The sequence below is a fragment of the Choloepus didactylus genome, chromosome 17 (assembly GCF_015220235.1).
Source record: "Choloepus didactylus isolate mChoDid1 chromosome 17, mChoDid1.pri, whole genome shotgun sequence".
NCBI lineage: Eukaryota > Metazoa > Chordata > Mammalia > Pilosa > Megalonychidae > Choloepus > Choloepus didactylus.
The window spans coordinates 41101616-41120488 of NC_051323.1; the positions used below are offsets into that span (position 1 = coordinate 41101616).

General features: G+C 38.2%; 1 protein-coding gene and 1 pseudogene across 24 annotated transcripts in view; both read left to right on the forward strand.

Moving 5' to 3' along the window:
• The window catches only part of NRXN1 (neurexin 1), a 1176176-nt gene that overhangs the window by 197384 nt on the left and 959919 nt on the right, over nucleotides 1-18873 (forward strand). The gene's annotated exons all lie outside the window — the stretch shown is intronic.
• On the forward strand, nucleotides 2329-3512 carry LOC119512176 (annotated as a pseudogene).

The following is an 18873-nucleotide window of genomic DNA, read 5'->3' on the forward strand; positions in this document are numbered from 1 at the left end:
CTTACTTAAACACTAAATGCGATCTTTAGCAGGACACTTAATGCTGAGACAAATATTATCTATAAAATCAAAGACTGGACTACACCGGTTTCTTAACAGAGACAGGTACATGGAGAGGCTTCAGGCTGTTAATGATTCCATCAACAGTTTTATCTCTGAATTGGGCTTCCTATCAAGGAGAGAGTACACTTCACTCAATATTTTCATCTCAGAAAAATTGAATCCCTGATAGCCGTTTTCTGGGTTCCCATACAAATCATTATTGCTTTGAAATTTTACCAGGTGAGTTTTATTCTGGATAAAATTGTGCAAATTTATAGCTGAAGATTTTAATGCAATTATCATACTCAGAAGCCTAATTTCAACCTGATTTTGATTTTAAAACCTGAAATTTTCCAATATCATATGGCTTGGTCTTAAGAAGCCTGCATAGTATGTCTCAAATTATAATAGAATGATTTGCAAATATATAGTATGGCTCCATGGCCTTAGCAAAGGACTCTGTGTGTGTGCGGCCTATTGATATGTAGTGTTTGGGCTGTCTTTTTCTTCAAGACTCCTTTATTTCCAAGCCAATTATTGCTATTAATCACAAAACTATAAAATAAATTGCATCTTGTGTTTGAGTGGAGAAAGCTGTTTCTCAACTTAAATGGAAATCTCAAAATTCAGATTTTTTGCAACATAAGAGTCTGGGTTTGATTCAGATAGCAGCTGTCCAAACTTGAAAAGGAGTCAGCGCAGATGTCCTTGAGAATGATTGCTCCCACTGAGACAATGGCCGCTGCTTCTTACACTGGTGTTTTGTTCATCAAAGCCTCTTAGAAATTTTGCAAAGACATAGCATTTTAAAAAAGTATTAATTTGCTTTATTTATGGCTTTATTGGCAATGCCTGATGATGAATATGTAGTGCTTAATTCAACCAGTCTTTTGACATTTATCCACAAACAGTGAAGCATTTGGCACTGAAGTTAGCCTTAATCCATTCAAGAAAAAAAAAATCTATGTGGGTAAAGCATGCTGGGGCTCCTTCCAGTTTTAGGTTTTGGGGAAAGAAAATGCCTATTCATCAATAAAATGCTAATATCTCGCTCTGGAACCAAACCATCCAGAAGCAAATATACAGATACAAAAGAAAATCTTTGCATCAGATCATGTTACAACATGTGGCTTGAGCACTCGTAACCTGGTGCTCCTATAAAATGTCTTAACATGATTGCTAGGTTTTGGTCTGAATTCTGTTCCATTGTCCGCTTTTATCTATTTAGATTAAGTCTTTTATTGGGTAGTAGTATCACCCAATAAATTAAATGGTACATGATGGCGGAAGACCAGGATGCTCAGAAAGGGATTCCTGGAGAAAACAGGCTTTGACCTAAACCTTGAAGAATTGCAGGCTCCTGGGAAATGATGAACCACTCTACAGAGAAGCTCATGGTGTTGTGTATCTTTTTTCAAAGTTTTTAGGCTCTGAGTGTATACTTCTAAAACTTAGATGTTAACTGCCCTTCATTTTTCTCTTCAAGCTCCCCAAACAGAATCCAGTTCCACAAAAGCATCCGTGAACCACATGGAATTCAGCAATAATCTTCCTTTAGAAAGGGAAGGCAGGGCCATTTTTTTGACACTTCAATCAACTGCATAAAACAATATTTCTCCATATTTCTTTTTACTAAAGTTTTTTCTAAGATACACAATTGCCTTCTGCTTTTTTTGTTAACCTGTCCACCATGTATTTACTCAGTAAGTTCCTTTATCCCTTCTGAATTTATCCTGGCAACATAAAATTTCCTCTCTTTCTCAAAATTGGCACCGAGAACATGTAGGCTCTACTTTTACTGGGTAGTGAATTTATCAAAGTATTCTCTCAACAAAGTGTCTAAAATGATCTCCATCTCATTCAATATATACACAACTAAAAAACAAAGTTGTATTGAAAAAAATCAGTTCTAGAATTTACATTGATGCAGCTGTTTAGCCAACTTGACCTAAAAGTAGTTATAGAAGACTGACGCTTGATAGCAATGTAAAAAGGCAGTTGTCCCCTGTGGTGTCTGGCACTCTGGATGTGGCAGTTATTGTGAGAATGGGATTGACTCCAGAGTTCCCTGGGAAATACTCATCACTGAAATTCTCTCATATGTCTAAACTAGTCATGCCATAGGAATTCTTGCATGGGAACTGATATTGAAGTGAAAGATAAGTTGTAAATCACTATTCTGAAATACCAGGTGTCAAAGCTTACCTCAACTCTTAGCTTGTTGGGGACGGTAACCAGGATCCAGTTTCTGCTTTTGTCATCTTTGCCTACTAACTCATAGCCACCATGGTTGAGTGCATCTCTATCCACCTCAGCCAGGCTGGGGTCCGTATTGGCAGTGCCTGCTGGGATCTCTGCTGCCTGGAGCACAGCATCCAGCCTGATGGCTAGATGCCAAGTGACAAGACCATTGGGGGAGGAGATGACTCCAACACTTTCTTCAGTAAGATGGGCTCTGGTAACCAGGTGCCCAGGTCGGTGTTTGTGGACCTGGAGCTCATGGTTATTGAAGAAGTTCACCCTGGCACCTACTGCCAACTTTTCTACCCTGAGCAGCTCATCACGGGCAGGGAAGATCTGCCAATAACCATGCCTGGAGGCACTACACCATTGGCAAGGAGATCATTGACCTTCTCTTGGACAGAATTTGCAAGCTGGCCAACCAGTACACAGGTCATCAGGGCTTTTTGATTTTTCATAGCTTTAGTGGGGGATCAGGTTTTGGGTTCGCCTCTCTGCTGATGGAACATCTCTGTCTATTATGGCAAGTCCCAACTGGAGTTCTCCATTTACCCAACCCTCCAGGTTTCCACACCTGTAGCCAAGTCCTACAACTCCATCTTCACCACTCACAATGCCCTGGAGCACTCAGATTGTGCTTTCATGGTACACAATGAAGCCATCTATGACATCTGTCATAGGAACCTCGATATTGAGCGCCCAACCTACACCAACCTTATTAAGCCTTATTAGTCAGAGTGTGTCTTCCATCACTGCTTCCCTCAGGTTTGATGGTGCCCTGCATGTTGATCTGACAGAATTCCAGACCAACCTGTGCCCTGTCCCCACAGCCACTTTCATCTCTGGCCACATACTCACCCATCATCTCTGCTGAGAAAGCCAACCATGAACAGCTTTCTGTATCAGAGAGATCCAGTGCGTGCTTTGAGCCAGTCAACCAGGTGGTGAAATGTGACTCTCACCATGGTAAATACATGGCTTGCTGCCTGTTGTACTGTGGCAGCTGGGTTCCCAAAGATGTGAATGCTGCCATTGCCACCATCAAGACCAAGTGCAGCATCCAGTTTGTGGACTGGTGTCCCAATGGCTTCAAGGTCAGCATTAATTACTTGCCTCCCACTGTGGTGCCTGGTGGAGACCTGGCCAAGGTCCAGCAGGCTGTGTACATGCTGAGCAACACCACAGCCATTGCTGAGGCCTGGGCTCGCCTGACCACAAGTTGGAACTGATGTATGCCAAGCGTGCCTTTATTCACTGGTACATGGGTGATGAATGAAAGAGGGAGGGTTTTTTGAAGGCCTGTGAGAACATGTCTGCCCTTGAGAAGGATTATGAGGGGGTTGGTGTGGATTCTGTTGAAGGAGAGGAAAAAGGAGTAGTGATGCCCATTTTTCTCAGCCCAGCACTTGACCGTCTATGTTAGCTGACAGGCATTTAAGCTCTCTTAGAGTTTGCACTCTAAGTTGTGATCATGTCTTATTTTTCCATGTGTACCTGCTAAATTTTGCATCATGTCTCAAAGTAAAGGCTTTAAGGAAAAAAACAAAAAAAAAAGATAAACTGAGGCATTTAAAAAATTTTTAACATTTATTTGAGCAACAAATGATTCACGAATTGCCCAGTCTCAAACCCAAAGTCTGTAGGAGGTTAAGAGCTCTGCCTAGAGAGTGGAAAGGGGAAGCTTCTATAGATAGGCAAATGCCAGAAGCAGGCCAGGAAATGTTCTGATTGGCTGACATTAAGTTTCCATTTTACATAGGGGCATCTTACAAAATGTGGGGAGCAGATACCCTTTAATTAGTATGGTGTCTCCATTCGGATATACTAGACCCAAACTGGTTTATCGCCAGGTGTTGCTTATCTGCAGTTCTGTAGGTTACATTCCATTGTTCTGTTTTCTCAGAAAGTCCCTGCAGGTCAATTGTTTCTGTCTTCTGGAAAATCCTTTCTCAGAGGGTCCCTCCTGACAATGCCCAATGCTGGCAACCATTTTATTTTGTTCAACAGAGGGAATGCTAATACCCTCAGAGGAAAGTTAAATGTATTAAGACACAAAAGTAATTAATTCAAACATACAGATATTCTTCAAGTTATGACACTTGCTTAAGATAACATATTTCTAGACAATTAAAAAGAAATTCCTCTTTATATATACATTTGTCTGATACAAAATTTTGAGGAAAAAACATTGATAGCATAGTTCGATAGATGTACCCTGAATTTTAAACCTAGAAGAAATTTTATATTTTTTCACTGAATAGATTTAGATTATTCCTTATCTCAGCTTTTCTCTTGGAGTTTCTGGGATAGAATACAATAAATGAGAAAAATGGTTAAGAAGGTATCTGCAGGTTGAGAGGGAAATACGTTTTCTGAAGTTGTTTTAAAAGTTCCACACATAAATTTACAGCCTGAGCAGATTCCTTAGTCTTTCTTTTGCCTTCAAGCTAGGCTGGGTGTACATGAATAATACTCATCAGGCATGAAGCTATCTTCTTTTTTTAAGGTGAGAATTCCCCCAAGGTCCTCCTTTGTAGTTGCATCCAAAAGCTCATGTTATCAGACTGTTCTTCCCAATACTCAACCTAAATGTGTGGTTGAAGCCCATTATCTCTCATATATCCTCAGGGAAAACTGACAACAACCATTGTCCTCTGTATAATTACAATGGTCCCTAATGCAATGCATTCTTAGAGATCAAAGCTTCCTATGAGGTAAAAAAGAAAAAAAAGGAAAAAAAAAGACCACTCATGATCTGAGGATCTGTTGCTCGTGGGATGCAATGTTGTTGCCTTCAAGTTAGGCTGGGTGTGCATGTAAATACTAGTCAGGTAAGAAGCCACCTTTTTCAGTTCAGGCTGCAAGAAATCAATTGAGCATATATGTGGAGCATGTGCAAAGGGGACAATAGGTATCAATAGGAACATTTAAAAGAGCAAAATATTAAATAACAAATTCTTGTAAATATAATCTGCAGCACTGTTTGTGCAGTTCAAATAAATGTCCAGCCTTCCTTTATTTCTGCTGAACTGATTTTTAAAGCAGAAAATGCACATAATGTCATACTAGAAACGTATAAGAATTTAGAGTAGGAATATCTATGTTCTAACCTGGGCTCTTTGATAGGATTTTAGAAAAGTGTCTTAATGTCTCTAAACCACATTTCACATGTAAAATATAGATAATAAACCCTTCTTTGCTGATTCATCTTGAGGATGAAATCAATTAATACATTTAAAGCATGTCATTCAGTATATTCAATGGTCATAGTAGGATATTCAATGAGTATCAGTTCTCTTCTCTTCTTAAGCATTAAGGAAAATAATTTGAATACTTGTTTAAAGTATCAGTGGTTTATTTTAAATTCCCAAGAAATTGATTTCCTAATTGGTATCCTTCTACCCAGTCTTGCTATCAGGTCACTCACCTTTCTTTCAATGTTTTAAACAACAATGACTGAGCTAATCAACCTCTGACCATCACTTCATTTTGGCCATTAGGAATCTGAGGCCTAGAGAAGTCATGTTGTTATTTGAAGGAAGCAGCATGGTCTGTTGGAAAGACCGTGGGTTTTGGAGACAGACCTGAACTTAACCGTAACCATGCCTAAAATGAGAACTGTTTAATTCTTCGCAAATTGTTTGACTGCTCTGAGTCTCAATTTTCTTTTTAGTAAAATAAAGATAAATAATTTCAAACTGAAGAATGTTTTGTGAAGAATAATGAATTAACAAAGTCATATACTCCCCACCAACTATCATGAAGACTGCTTCCCCTAACCCCCCACCCCCAACAAACTTCTTCCCAATCACACACTGCTACTTTTTGGTAATAAATCCTATCCAGTGTGTCTAGAGAGGGTACATGAACTGAAACTGGGCAACCATTATAAAAAGAATTGGGGGAGATTTCTTGAAACACAGGTTTCTTGGCCCACCCCCAGACATACTTAATTCAGATCTTTGGAGGAGGGGCTCTGTGGTCTGATTTTTAAATAACTTCCTGATGCTCAGCCAGATTTGAGGGAAAAAAAAAAAAAAAAACTGCTCCGTCCCATTGCTCTTTTTTCTACTCCTGTACTTCTGCCTGCATAGCACAGTTGTTGGCAACCAAATAAAATTACTTTTATAGTTGTAAAAATATTGCATTTTCAAGTCCCTTTTGCCAGCATTAGCCTTAGAGCAGAATCCCAAGTGGAAGAAAATGGCTGGTATCACACTACGTACAGAAACCTCTTAAAAGTTGTCAGGAAGAATGACTGTCAGGTTTGGGCCAAGAAAGATTTGAATAGTAGTCAGAAAATCAAAAGGCCCTTGGCTAGTCTGCCAAGTTACCAAGTCCCATTTTCCACGAACTGTAATAAGTTTTTAGCGAGACAACTTGGAAAAATCAGTCTGTTCTTTGAAATGAAGTGTGATTTGAAATATGTAAGACAATTCAGCTTAAAGTTAAGCTATTTCTATTCAAAATGTACTCTACTGAATGTAGTCTACTGGAGTGCAAGCCAGATACACTCTGCTTCTGATGGTAGGTTTCTATTGAATTTTATTATTTATTTTTTCCTTGTACTTATCTGTGGTTTTCAACACTTGGATATGCTCAAATACTGGAGCAGAAGTTACATGAAGCTGCATTAATATAGAAGAGATGATGTATTCTCTACTTTTTGGTCAGTTAAGTGAAGGACAAGTTTAACTTCTGATAGGAAAAAAACCTGTGCCTATGTTTTTTTTTTTTTTTCTTCTTTTTGAAGTCTAATATATACTTATAATGTATTAAATGACAATATTGAAATGTGAAATGAAGGAACAATTTTCATGTTATTCAAATAATAAGCTCTCAGGTCTCTAAGTGTAAAAGAAAGCAAATCATATATTGTTATATCTGCCATTTGGCTCACCCAATTTCCTGAAGATGGAAGTAAGCTGAAACTTTTTTTTGCTAATGAGGTTTTGCTGAAGTTTCAGATCAAAATTTAGTCATTGTTTATAGTAAGAAAATTGCACTCAGTGGGAAAATTTCATTGAAAACATTAGTTTGGAAAAATTTACCATCTGATTAAAACACAGAAATTAGGAAAAGTTTACAAAGCATGGATTATAAAATTAACATGTTTGCAGGATGTTCTAGTACTCTTTTCTCTTTAATTATGAGATTTTCTCATTATGCTGCTCTGTTTAAACCTCACTATAATTGACTTGCATTATTGAAATAACAGTGACAAATACAGACTAGGGTGCCTGTGTTTATGAATGGCTATTTGTATAGAGAACCTCTTTGAACTATTTATCTGGTAAAGGATATGCTTGGTTGCAAAGAAAATTAAGCATCTGAGTTGTATTGCAGATGTAAAAAAGATTCCTTAAGCCCAGAGTCCTAATCATATGAATGCATGATATGTCTTCCAGCTCTGTTTTTCTCTGACTCTGTTCCTTACATGAAGCTAAGACATGAATAAAGGTAGGTTTCTACAAAAGGCATCCTATATATTACTAACAATACCATCTTCCCCATAAGCCACACTCTACCTTGCAAACTCAGAAATAAAATGCACAGCCTAAATGAAACTTGTGACGCATTGATAAAGAGAAATTTAAGTGACCTGTTCCACTTCAGAAGATAAAGTGAGCCACTGGAGAAACTGGATATCAAGGATTTTTTTCTCTCTGTGCACCCATAACATGCTATTATGATACTTTCATGCAGATTTCCATAATAAAATTCTTCTCACTGGTATTCTACTGTGAAATTGTTTTGTGCAGTAAGAAGTTGAAGAAATGTGAGCGTATAGTGTTTAAAAGTATTCTTTGTGCAAGTAAGTAGTCAATACATACAAAGACAGTTCTAAGACAATAGAGAACCACTGCTCTTCTCTGTCGTAGCATCTTCCTAGGTAAGGATGGTTTTCAATAGTGAACATTTAGAATCAAAATGGGTTTACTAAGAAGCCAAAACAGACTAATGGGTGTTTCTTTTAGGAAGAAAAGTTTGGGGATTAACAGATGATAAATATCTGCTTGCTAGCCCAACACTTCACAAGGCCTTTTATGACATCCTTGGATGGCAAGAGGAAAGAACAATATGGCAGCTATTGCAGTGATTACTAATGTGTGTGTATCAAATGGTTTTGAGTGGTACTCAGATGAACATTTTCCTAAATGAATACTTTCTACTTATGACACACTTTTTTAAAAAATTCAAATTCATGGTGTTAATTTTCTTTTAAAATAATATTAAAAGGTAAATAATATTAAAATTAAGTAAGAAGCATGTCAAAGGCTCTTCAAAGTTTAGTTGGCCTGGAAAAAAGAATTATTTTCATTCTTGATTAGAGTTGCTTCCTTCTTACCTTATTTGTCAAGAATGAGGAGGAGTGGCTTCTCCTTGTGTATAATATTCTAGGACCCTTTTAGGAAGATACTTCAAATGTTATTTTGTAAAACCACCATATGGGTGAGTAGGAATTCTTGCCTGGTCAAATACCATTGAACCAGTTGTCTCTGCTGGCCAACATTGTATTCACTTTTCATGCCTGTATCCCGTGGGTACCAAGAACTTGGCCCATTTTCTTGCCTTCTGGCTATAACCATCTGCCCTTCCACCTGGGCTCCTTGCCCTATGGACCATCCCTAACACAGCTTACCAATTTCTCCTTCAGTTGACTGTCTCTAAAAAGACCTTCCAAACCCTTTGAAGTATTTCTGTTGTCATTGCCAATAAAAAAGTCCAGATAGGAGTGTCTTAGCAAAGCTTCTTTTTAAGTGTCAGAAAATAAACTATTTAAAAAAAGCAAAAATTGTAAATTATGAGGACACGAGTATCTGACAGAATGCAAGTATCTTCACAAGGGCCTGGAATAAGGCACTAAAAAGAAGAATAGAACCTTAGGCTGGCATGCTCTTATCCTCTCCCCCATCCCCCTCCGTTGATGCTCTCTTCTACGTTTTAGCTGCATGTCTGTTTACTCTGGATAAACGTTCATAGCTCAGAAGTGACTTCACTTTAGTGCAAGCAAGTAACCCAATCCCAGCTCTTTGACAATCATATCTGCCAGCGTCAGGTGTACTTTCTGATGTCTAGTAGTGGCTGGGGTGGGTCAAAGGATACAGACATTGCAGCTGAGTGTTTATCTTGTGGTTGTGGAGAGGAAGCAGTTTTCAGAGAAAAGAGTCATTGCAGGTAGGCAGACAACTGCCACTAGAGAGATTAATAAAATTAATAAAGCAATAGGGAAGAAGAAAGTGTTTTTAAAACTCTTAAATAACATATTTGTTGTTTATCTAGATTTTTTTCAGTGTTGGTATTGAAAGACTAATAATACCTTTTCTGTTCTTTGTGATTGAGCCAATTATAAACTCATCTTGAAACCAATCTCACCCCCTCTTTTTAAAGTTTTTTTTTATACTTTTATTTTGAAATACTTTAAACTTACAAGACAGTTACAAAAATAATGCAAACCCTTATAGAGAATTCCAAAATAACCTTACGCTTCCAGATACCGAGATATGGCAATTTTAACATTTTGCCACATTTGCTGAATCATCTCATCTATCCACCTATCAATCTATGTCTGTCTGTCTTTACATCTGTCTGTCTTCTGTCTGTGTGATTATATTAGTCCACTTTCTGCATGCTTGTGTAAGTTGAATACATCATGCCTTTTGATTACTTAATACTTCTGTGTACATTTCCTAAGAAAAAAGATATTCACTATTGTAATCACCTTAAATGTAATTACCAATTCAAGAAATTTAAGATTGATTTAAAGCTTACACTGTATTTTTCAATTTTTATATAGATCCCAATGCCCTTTTTAGCCTTTCCCCCTCCCTCATTAGATCCCTTCCAGGACCACATATGTGTTTAATTGCCATTTTCTCTTTAGTTGCTTTTTTTTTTTTTAATTGTGGGAACATACATACAATATAAACTTTCCCATCTCGGTGACTCCCAAGCATAACATTCAGTGGGATTCATCATGTTTACAATGTTGCATACCCTCATCACTTTCCTTTACTAAAACTTTACCATCCCCTCAAACAGAAAACCTACACTCATTTGCATTGACTCCCCATTCCCCCTACCTGGCAATCTGTATTCTAATTTTTATCTCTATGAGCTTTTCATATTCTCTGATATTTTCTTTATAGTTACCATAGGGCTTGAATTTAACCTCCTAAATATATAATAATTTTGTTTGTTTTGATACCAACTTAACCTTAATAGTATACGCAAACTATATGGCTATACCCTTCTGTCCCACTCCCCACCCCCCAACTTATGTAGTTCTTGTCACAGATTACATGTTTATACATTGTAAGTTCAAAACCACTTATTTCTCATTAGTTTATGCATTTGCTTTTAGATCCTATAGGAAGTTAAAAAAAATGGAATTACAAACCAAAAATACAGTAATACTGCATTTGTATTTGCCCATGTTTTTACCTCACCAGAGATCTTTATTTCTTCAAGTGGCTTCAATCTATTGTTTATTGTACTTTGCTTTCAGCCTGTAGAACTCTCTTTAATATTTCTTGTAGAGCCGGTCTAGTGGTGACAACTCTTGTTTGTTTCTTTTGTTTCTCTGGGCATGTATTAATCTCTCACTCATTTTTTTTTCATTCAATTTTACTGAGATATATTGTCATACCATACAATCACCCAAGGTGTACAATCAATTGTTCACAGTACCATTATGTTATTCATCACAACAATTAATTTTTGAACATTTTCATTACTGTAAAAAAAAGATAAGAATAAAAATTAAAGTAAAAAAGAAGACTCAAAACATCCCACCCCCCCCCCACATCCTCCCTATTATTCATTTACTTTTTGCCCCCAAGTTTCTACTCCTTTTTCCATACACTGGATAAAAGGAATGGGAGCCACAAGGTTTTTATAATCGCACAGTCACACAGTGTAAGCTATGCAGTTACAGAATCATCTTCAAGAATCAAGGCTACTGGATTACAGTTCAACAGTTTCAGGTATTTCCTTCTAGCTGTTCCAATACACTAACAGCTAAAAAGGGATGTATAGCACATAAGAATGACCTCCAGAGTAACCTCTCAACTCTCTCAACCTCTGAAATCTCTCAGCCACTGGAACTTTATTTTGTTTCATTTCTCTTCCCACTTTTGGTCAAGAAGGCTTTCTCAAGCCCTCAATGCTGGGTCCAGATTCATCCCTGGGAGTCAAGTCCCACACGGCGGGAGGAGGGCAGGCAGTGAGTCTACCTCCTGAGTTGGCTTAGAGACAGAGGAGGCCACATCTGAGCAACAAAAGACATTCTCTGGGGGTGACCCTTAGGCACAATTATAAGCCCCAAAAATGAGGGCTCAGCATTCTAAATTGGTAGTCTACAATGCTTGTGAGAAGATCAATAATTCCCCAGGTCAGAAAATCTAATTTTTTTACATTTTCCCCCAGCCCCTCAAGGGTTCTTTGCAAATACATTTTTATTCTATGCCCAAATTACTCTGGGATGTATCAGGGCTTCACACTAACCTGTGAAAACCAATCAGATTTCACTCCCTATTCAGTGTTCCATGTAATTATGGTGTGTGAATAAACTGACCATACAAGTTCAATTATATAGTGTGCCACAGAAAATATAGATTTTGCACCAAATAGACATCTCTTCCTCTGGTCTCACACAGAAGTTGAAGTTTTAAAACACCATTCCCATATAATCACATATTTATGCATTCTCCACCACAATCTGTATGAGGACATTTCCATTTCTTCCACAAAGAAAGAGGAAAAGGAGAAAAAAGAAAAAAAAAAGATAAAAATAAAATAAAATACAATAAAGAGTTCAGACAACAACATCAATGCCAAGAGTCCCATACCTTTCCCTTATATCCCCCTCTTACAGACATTTAGCTTTGGTATATTGCCTTTGTTACAATTAATGGACAATTATGACAATGTTACTGTTAACTATAGATTCTGATTTGCATTGATTATATTTTTTCCCCAATGCCATCCCATTTTCAACACCTTGCAAAGTTGACATATGTTCTCCCTCCTGTAAAAACATTCTTACATTTGTACATTTAGTCATAATCATTGACCACTCTAGGTTTCACTAAGTTATACAGTTCTAGTCTTTGTCTTCTGTCTTTCCTTCTGGTGTCATACCTACCCTAACCTTCCTCCTTCAACTATACTCAAAGTCATCTTTGTTCAGTGTGCTTACAATATTATGCTACCATCACACAGTACTGTGCTATCCATTTCTGGATCTATACAATTAGTCCTCTTGAACATTCTATACTCTTTCAGCATCAAATGTCCTATCTCTACTCTCTTTCTATCTCCTGATACATTCATTTCTACACTGTTCTCCAAACCTGTCTCTCCTGTCTTTTCCTGTCTGTCTGTAGCACTCCTTTTAGTATTTCTTGTAGAGATGAGGTCCCCTGTTCACGAACTCTCTCAGTGTCTGTTTATCTGTAAATACTTTAAACTCTCCCTCATTTTTGAAGGACAGTTTTGCCTAATATAGGATTCTTGGTTGGCAATTTTTCTCTTTCAGTATCTTGAATATATCACACCACTGCTTTCTCATCTCCATGGTTTCTGTTGAGAGATCCATACTTAGTCTTATTGAGCTTCCCTTGTATGTGATGGATTGATTTTCTCTTGCTTCTTTCAGAATTCTCTCTGTTTTTGACATTTGAAAATCTGAGTAGTAAGTGTCTTGAAGTAGGTCTGTTTGGACCAGTTCTGTTTGGGGTACACTGCCCTTCTTGGACTTGTAATTTTCATTATTCTTTCTGTCCCTTTTCCCTTCTCTTCTTCTTTTCTGTTTCATGTTGTCATTCAGTTCCCTGAGACGCTGCTCATATTTTTCTGTTTGTTTCCCTGTTTTTTTGTGTGTAGGATTTCAAATGTTCTCCCTCTTGTTCACTGATCCTTTCTTCTACCTTTCCAAGTCTGCTGTTGTAGTCTCCATTGTGTTTTTCATCTCTTTTATTGTGCCTTTCATTCTCATTAGTTCTGCCATTTGTTTTTGCAAGTTTATGAATTCTTCCTTATGGTCACCCAATGTCTTCTTTATATTCTTCATCTCTTTTGTCACATTTTCTCTCAACTCATTGATTTGATTTAGAAGATTTGTTTGAACATCTTTAATTAGTTGTTTCAAATCCTGAATCTCAGTTGTGGTGCTAGTTTGTTCCTTTGGGGCATATCTTCATGTTTCCTGATGTGGCTCATGATTTTTTGCAGTCTAAACATCTGTTTTTCTTAATTAGTTTATTCTGGAGGTTGTTTTCTCTTTTTTCTAGGGGTTTCTTGTTGGTTTTCTTTGATCTTTACCTTTTCTATGTTTCTTTTACTGGCTAGTTGTCAGATTGGCTCTGCCCCCCAGTCTTCCACCCAAAATCAGGTACCCACCATGGCTTGCTACAAGGATGGGAGGTAGGCATTGGGCACCCCAGCAAGTTCACTGTGTGTGGTAATACAAATTTGCTGGCTTTTAGTGGTGCTCTGCTTTCTGCTGGCCAGCAAGACCTGGATTTGTTTTAGAGCCCTGCTTTAACAGTTCAGTCTTCCACATTTCTCAGCCAAAACAGGGCTGGATTTCCATACAGGGCATGTATACCAGCTCCTGTCATCTTAAGAAATGGTCTGAAGCATCTTTTAAAAAGTTTTTCAATTCCCTTGCACCTTCTGTACTATCCAGCAGTTGGTGCTATTCGGTAACTTAATTGACTTCAGAAGCTGCTTTGCCTCTGAGCACAGGCTGCATCTACACAGGTGAACTGAAGCTATGGGATTTCTGTGCCCTCACTTTGCTGACCAAAATCTGGCTCAATGTGGGTCTCCACCTATGGCAAAGTACTCCAGCTGACCCAGTACTCCACCCGTACCCCAGGCAAGGAAATGGCCACCAGCTGCTGCTTCCCTCAAGGGTGGGGGAAGGGCTTTCAGACTCAGGGCTGGAAACACAGTGTCTGTCCATGTTTTCTCAGTCTTTTTGTCCCTCCCTCACCTGGGCCTTGAAATATCCTGCCCTGTCCACAGGGCCTTCAAACAGTGGGGTATGTCTTACTGCTGTGAGAGATTTTGTAGTCTGTGTCCCCGATGGGAGGGGTCCTGTCTGCTGATTCAGTGCCTTTCCCACATGAGACCAAGTGAGGGGTAGGAGAGAGGATGTGCTGGTCTGGGACAGAAGATTCCTACCTGATACTCTTCTCTTTCTTCAATTCGGCATTTGCAGGGTCCTTCTCCAGTCTATATCCTCTTCCAGAATGTCAAACAATTCAGAATTGTCCTTTTTTTTCATTGGATCTTGGAGAGAAGTTTTCAGTAGCTGTTTACGTTGGCATGTTGATGACATCACCCCCTCCCACTCATTTTTGAAAGACAATTTTGTCAGATATAAAATTGTTGGTTCGCGATTTCTTATGTTTAGCACTTTAAATATGGCATCCCACTGCCTTCTTGCCCCCATGATTTCTGATGAGACATGGGCATTTAATCTTATTGAGGCACCCTTGAACATGACATGCTCCCTATGTCTTGCAGCTTTTCGAATTCTCTCTGTTTGGCTTTAGTCAGTTCGACTATAATATGTTGTGGTGTAGGTCTATTTGGGTTTATATATATATATATATATATATATATATATATATATATATATATATATATATATATATTTTTTTCATTAAATTTTGGACATTTTCAGCCATCATTTCTTTGAATATTTTGTCTGCCCCTTTGTCTCTTTCTTCTTCTGGGACATCCACAATGTGTATATTAGTGTGCTTAATGGTATCCTGCAGGTTCCTCAGGCTCTGGTCACTTTTCTTCATTCTTTTTTCTTTCTTCTCCCCAGACTGGATAATTTCATTGGTCTTATCGTCAAGTCCACTGGTTCTTTCTCTGCCAGATCCAATCTGCTCTTGAACCCTTTGTGGAATTGTTAATTTCTGTTACTGTGGTCTTCAGCTCTGTTTGGTTTCTTTTCATAATTTCCATCCTCTTTGATACTCTCTTTGTTTTCATTTTCCTGGTATCTTTTACTTCTTTGTCCATGTTTCCCTTTAACTATCTGAGCATATTCAGGGCCATTTTTTAAAAGTCTTTGTCTGGTATGTCCCAAGTCCAGTCTTCCTCATTGATGGTTTCTAACGCTTTAATCTTCTACTTTGATTGGGCCATTGTTTCCTGTTTCTTTGTATGTTTTGTAATCTTTTGTTGAAACTTGGGCATTTTGATATTTTAGTATATTATTACTGGAAGTTAGATACTTATGTGTCTGTTGTTGTATCAAGCGTTATGACAGAACTTTCCTTGAATTGCAGGGGCTCACCAAAAGGAAAAACAAAGGACGGTAAAAAAGAAAACACCTTTCATGGTCCTTGCAGATTGATCTATGTGAGCAGCTCTCCTTCGGAACTTTCCATACGATGATTTTAGGAGATATCTCAAGGCCAAAGCTTTGGGGCCTTCCTGATCCTTTCTGTATGTGTATCTTGTCTTGGGCATGTGTATGTGGCCTTAGGAATTCCTCCATTTACATGAATAGAAATGATCCTTTTCCATAGGAAACAATTTCCTCACAGTCCAGGCGCTGCATTGTATGTCCTTTAGCCACCAATCCCTTGCCCTGGGCAGCCATGACTTGACTGCTCTCCCACAGTGTTCTTTAGGAGTGCTCTGTGAGCTGCCTTCTACGTATAGGGCAAGTTCTCAGACAGCAAGCCTGCAGCAAGTTTCCTGGTTTAGTCCCTTAGACAACCACTAGAGAGATTGAGCCAGATGAACATACTCTAGTATGTGCCTGAGGGTTACTCTGCTCCCTCCAAAACCAGCATCAGGTACCCATACTGGGAGTACAAGCCAGTTCCATGTAGATCTGGTAAGAGGATGGGGTAGGGGACCAGCCAGGACACCACAAGTTGCTACTGCTATTTTTTTTTTTTTTTTTAATTCTTTGTTAGAGAAGTTGTGGGTTTATAGAACAATCATATATAAAATGCAGGATTCCCATATACCACCCCACTACCAATACCTTGCATTGATGTGGAACATTTATGATTGATGATTGCACAGTTTTATAATTGTACTATTAATTAAAGTCCATGGTTTAACTTAGGGTTCACTGTTCGTGTAGTACAGTTCCATGTTTTGTTTTGGTTTTTAATTCTCTTACCATATATACAATTTAACATATCCCTTTTTAATCATATTCAGATATATATTTCATTGTTGTTAATTGCATTCACAATGTTGTGCTACCATCTACCATAACCATAATCTATTATCAAAACTTTTCCATGATTGCAAATAGGTCTCGGGTTACTTTTTTCTTGATTTGGCACTCGTCCTTTTACTGCAATCCTTTACCTGTTTTCTGTAGCTTTGAGAAAAGTATTTCTGCCAGTTTTTGCTGGTTCTCCAAGGTTTCTTTTGGGGGACAGAGCCGTGGAGCTTCTGGCATCTTCACTGGGGCAGCATCAAGTACCTGGTCCTGTTGACTTGTTAATCCTCCTAGTAAAGGGTACAGTGGAGACCAAGTGGCTACCTGGTGGAATCACATTCCTCAGTTCTTCAGTGCATGCATTTTTATCTTTGAAAAACATCTCCCTGGTTATTCCTGTGTTTCATAGAGTCAGTCCATTAGAGTGGTTCTTTTAAATTGTTTTCCTTTAAACTCTAAATTTTATGGTTTAGAAAGATAGTGGAAAAAAAATGTATGCTATTGGAAAGGGTCTGCTTCAATCCATCAAAAATAACAATGATCGTTTTCAGAAAAAAAATCAGTGGAAATTTTCCAGGTAATCTCTTATAGAAGGTTTTATTTTTGAGGGAAGATGTACTGCCTGGGAAAGTTCTTTTCTTTCAGGAAAACAAAATCTGTTGTTATTGAGCATGTTTTTGGTCTGTTCCATTTTAGATGCCCTCTGCCAGTGATTTTCACAACTCAAATGTGTGGGGGAAAAAACCAGTTCAGTTTATTCTTTAATATTGATTTTTTAAGAACATGTACTAGTTTGCTGACCAAATAAAAACAGCCCTTTAAGCATAAAAGTGATGAATCTTATTAAAAGGCAAGATTTTGTCAAGAGTTTAAAATTACATTCTTCAGATCAAAAGGACATCTTTTATCCATGGAGGAAAGTAGTTTTTAATTTATGCGTGGAATCAGATTGCATAGTACGGACTGTCTGAAATGTAATTTTGAGAAGCATTCTAAGCCCACTCTGACTGAAACAGAAAAAAGAATAGTCATTAGAGGTGACTACCCTGGGCACACTTTGCATGTATTTGTCATCCATAATCTGGTCTAGTTTTCTGAGATCCTGAGAAGGAAAATCGAGTGAACACCTAGGAAGCCATTACTGACTCTTCCTTGTCCCTTGGAACCTTGCTAAAAGCAATTGGGGAAAGCAGTAAATATATGTATCTTCTTCAAAACTTAAAATCTAGAGAGATAATGTAGAATGTGTTGTGTATGTGTGTGTGTTTCTATGCGTTTTGGGTAAAGTGGAAGGGGTAAATAGAGGAAGATATGGCATATGTCTATGAAGAACTTTTCAGAAAGACCCAGTTTATTAATTAAAGTAGTTACCGGATTTTACATTCTGGTTCATCAAAATTAACACAAAGGAAGCAACAAAATTTATAAGATAGTATAAAGTTGTATTCTGAGTTATATAGTTCAGACTGCACGTACAGTAGCATTTTGGAGAGGCTGAAAATCAGCAAGAATTTGTGCAGTCAACAGAATTTTCAGGAGGAGGAAAGATTTGAGTTGGTCTTTTAAGAATCTTATAAAGAAACTGGAAAGAAAGAGACATTTGCATCTAGAAGAGCACAGTGAATGCTGACAGGTAGGAGAGAGTAAGTGCTGCATGTGGGGACAACCCCCCCCCCCACCCCCCAGAACTTTGGTTTGTTCCATCAAGTCGTTTCCTCTGTTTCAGTCAACTTCAGCATTCTTCCCTCTTACCTTCATGCAAACTCCAGGGTGTTGGGTGTTTTGGTCTCATTAAAGCTGCCACTTCGCACACTAACCCCTGGGGTTCTTATCCTCCCAGACTGTGCAAGAGGACCCAGACAAACCTGACATTTTTGCTTCTTACAAAAACGAGACTTGGTAGATTTGCCCTAGTAGGTGTTTCCTCTTAATTATTTTAGGGGCTAAGAGACATAACAAATGTGGGGAATTCAAAACAAAATTATACAGAGCTCTTCAGTTCCTAGTCCCTGAATCCTTTCTGGGATGTTAACTGGAATCCCTGCAGGATTTTTCCTTCAGGAATTTATTTCAATATTCACTGGCCCTCAACTTTCCTTCAAACCTTCCCCTGCCCCTAAAATAGTAGGTGAAGAGCAAACCAGCTACTTGCTCATCAAGGCAAACAATAGGGACCAGTTCTTCTCAAGGGGTTATTAGCATTTCTGAAGACTTGCACAATAGATGATAGCTGTGACCTATTGGAATGGCTTCCCCAGGGGTTGCAAGAGGAGAAAGGAGCTGGCTTGGAGCTATGTCTCTGGAATCTGTCCTACCTTAGAATGCAGGTCCTTTTACCTACATGTTCTTTGACTTTGACAGATTATACATTCCCT